This window comes from Humulus lupulus, chromosome 7 (assembly GCF_963169125.1).
Source record: "Humulus lupulus chromosome 7, drHumLupu1.1, whole genome shotgun sequence".
Classification (NCBI taxonomy): Eukaryota; Viridiplantae; Streptophyta; class Magnoliopsida; order Rosales; family Cannabaceae; genus Humulus; species Humulus lupulus.
Window position 1 is genome coordinate 14,115,739 of NC_084799.1, and position 3,718 is coordinate 14,119,456.

Consider the following 3,718-nt stretch of genomic DNA (forward strand, 5'->3'; position numbering starts at 1 on the left):
ATTTAATAGTATTTAAAATTTAAAATAAAAAAATTTATAAAATAATTTAGAGTATCTCTTTAATAATTTTTTAGATGACATGGTAGGTCGGTTCTGTGGGAAATGACCTCTCATGTGACATGGTAGGTCGGTTGTGTAGAACCGACCTACCATGTCATTATAAAAATACATTATTAAAGATACTCTAATTTTTTTTATATTATTGAAATTTTAAAAAATATTAATTTATTTAAACAATACATATATATAATTTATTTGGGTATGAAATAAGTATAAAACAATATATACTTATTAATATTACATATATTAAAGGTAATCTAATTTATTTTTGCATTATTGGAATTTTAAAATATTAATTAGTTAATTGTAATAAAAAAATTTCAGCAAAAACATAAGTTGGTGCTTCTTTTGTTCTTGTTCTCAGTCGAGACTCAAGACCTCCTCTCTTTTCTTCCCAGTATTAATTAGTATTAATTGATTGAAAATTGGTTATATATACACAACAAATGAAAATGGGTTATTTTATTCACTAAAAGAGTATTTCAATTTTAAATATAGTTGAATAAATAAATTTAATTTTGTATTGTATCTATTTTTTTCATAATATTATTTTAAAATTTTAATTATCATGTAGAAATAAAAGTTAATTGTTTTATAAACATTTAAAGAATAAATATTAGTTGAAATGATTTTTTTTAATAATTAGTTAAATTTTTAAATAATATAAAAATATTGCATTTTTAATAATTTATGTTAAATATTAATAAAAAGGAACTTTAAAAATATATACTTTCTATTAATGCTACATTACAAAAAACGAACACTACAAGAAAATGCTACATTTTTTTAGCAAAGAAAATGCTAGAGGAGCGTAGCTTTTTCTCCCCTCTCTCTCAGACACACTTCAAGTTCGGGAAAGGAATGTTCGGTGCGAAGAGAAACTTTTCATTGCTTTGATTCAGCATTACACTAAGGCCAGTTTGGTGGAGAAAGCCATTGAGCTTTTTCGCAGAATTCCCTCTTTCAATTGTGTACAGACAAGTCAGTCCTTCAATGCATTCCTTAACGTCTTTGTTGATGGTGGTCGGTTTTCTGAAGCAAACGGCATTTTCAATCGGTCCTCTAACATGGATTTTCGTCCAAATTCGATTTCATTCAATATAATGATCAAGGGGTGGCTTGAGAAAGGTTATTGGGAAGAAGCGTGCAAGGTGTTCGACGAAATACTTGAGAGAAAGGTAAAGACTACTGTTGTGACTTATAATAGTTTAATTGGCTATTTGTTGCACACTTATATTATTTAGTTAAAGTAGAAGTTCATTTACATTTATAAAAGGTTTACTGTAGTTTGTGCATATTTAAAGTTCCTTGGCACACCATCTATTTGATAGAAGTTTTGGGTTAAAGTCATTTTCTTATTATCTTGTCATTCTCCATTCTTGACAAAGGGAATAAATCTAATACTTATATAAGAAATGGAGAAGATTTGGGCCTTATTTTTCTACCCCATTTATCATCATTGGCAAAAGAAATATAAAGAATGAAAACAATGAATTTCCTTTCCTTTGAGTTGTGTAAATGCATAGATGAAACATATATATAAAGAGCTCTGAAACTTTATTAAATTTTCCTTTATGTTTCTTCATAGCTGATTGATAAAGAACTATTCGTACCCACATATTCTATGTTTGTCGCTATGTTTATGGATTGTTCATATTTGTTTATCTGTAGTTGTTTCATGAGTAGCAATGTCTTATGTGTTATTCTTTGTTTCCTTGATACATGCTATATATATAAATATGTGTATGTATATTATATTGTTAGTATTCATTATGCAACTATGCCAGGAATTTTTTTTTACCAGGATTTTAGCATATATATTTATGAGCTCATCACTTTATTTCAATCTAAAATGAAACAATAATATATTTAATAAACAACAATATATGAGAGTACGGTACTACTTTGAGTTATATATATATATATATATATATATAGAGAGAGAGATGTTTTGCATCAAGAAGAGCCAGTAGTACTACTGGTTTATTCTGAGACTCTCTCAGTCATTGTTTGAAGACCGATTAATTATTCCACATATATATACAGCAGTAACATAATGTTTAACAAGGACATATATTCATGTTTCCTTGTCTGGAGATTTTGTTGCACAACTTCACTCTTAATTATTATTCTTCATTCATATATATTCACACACATATTTATTCTTAACATTATTGTCACCACTATTCATATTACATACACAGTCGTTTATTGTCTGTATAAATTACTAACACTACTGCATACAATCTGAATATTTTTAGTTATGCTGAATTTCAAGAAAGCTTGTCATATTCTTTTGATTTTGAGTTGTTTGTTTGCTTTAACAAGTGTATTTAAATGGTATTAAGATGCCACAATAGAACTATTTCAAAAACTTTGCATGAAACTCATATTTGGCATTCAATCTTATATTTTTAAGTTTATTATGTTGAAACATGAAAACTTGCCATATTTTTTTTTTTAGATTTTTGTGTTTTTAGTAATGTGTTTGCTCTAACAAGTGTATTTAAATGATTTTAAGATGCCACAACAGAAATATTTCAAAATTTTTGCATGAAACTCATTTTTTTGCATTCAATCTAATTTTTTAAAAATTTATTTTGAATTTTAAGTGATAAGATTACTCCTTTGTATATTGATCATGAACTCTTCTAGCTTCTTAGGAATGGGAGCTATCAATAGCACAACAAAGAATGATGTTGGCGCCTATCGGAGTGTCTGTGGTGGTCATGAAGTTTGTTGCTCTGCCTATTATGGTTGGAGTTGGGTACTTGTACTATGAGTTATATATGTAATTTTGCATAGATCTGAGTGTCTATATTTGTGTTATATATATATATATTGAATATTGTAAAATTGTGCAGATTTAAGTTTGATTTTTCACAGATCTGAAGATTGTAAATTTATTGATATATACTGGTGATGTTAAGTGTATTTTTTTTATTTGTGACTTTAGTAATTTTGATATTGGTTCTATTTTATTTGGTGCTCGATTTCAATAGTGTGAGGGTTTCATAAGTTAATATGAAAAAATATAACTTAATATGAAGAAGAAAAAAAACAAAATACCATAAGTCGGTTAGACAACCGACCTACCATGTGTTTACATGGTAAGTCATTGCATGGGAGGTCGGTTCCAAACCGACTTATGAATGTTTATAGGTCGGTTTTTAACCGACTTCTCATGCCATTTTTGTAGTAGTGTAGCCAATCTGAGGGCTAATTAGGAGAATGTGGCTGAAACGATGGCGTTGCAGCAGAGAGAAATTGACCGACAACGTCAAGAGTTGAATGAGCGACAGGCCGACATGGACCGCCGGTAGAGGGACGCTACTGCCGCTCTAGAGGCAACCATCCAGTTGGCCCGAGGACAACCTGCGCCAGCCTCTCAACCGGATCAGCCACCAAGTGTACCACCACAACAAGGTCCACATCCAAATCATCCACAACATCACCACACTCCGCCTCAACCGGCAAGCCCTCATAGGCCGGAGCAACCTCCTGCTACTCAACAAGATATTCCATTTCAAGATCTTGAGCAGCAACCTCCTTCTCGCACCGGTCAAGATAATCCCTAGCATCAAAGGCATAATAGGGCCGGGCAGCCTCCCCGAAGCCCTAGACGCCAAACTGTTGAGGAGCCAAATCCACCGAGCAG

General features: G+C 30.8%; 1 long non-coding RNA gene across 1 annotated transcript; it reads left to right on the forward strand.

Moving 5' to 3' along the window:
• Nucleotides 1–816: 816 nt before the first annotated feature.
• Nucleotides 817–3,003, forward strand: LOC133790747 (uncharacterized). Its single transcript, XR_009874063.1, has 2 exons — nt 817–1,238; nt 2,724–3,003. It is a non-coding gene; the product is annotated as an uncharacterized LOC133790747 (long non-coding RNA).
• The last annotated feature ends 715 nt before the right edge of the window (nt 3,004–3,718 follow it).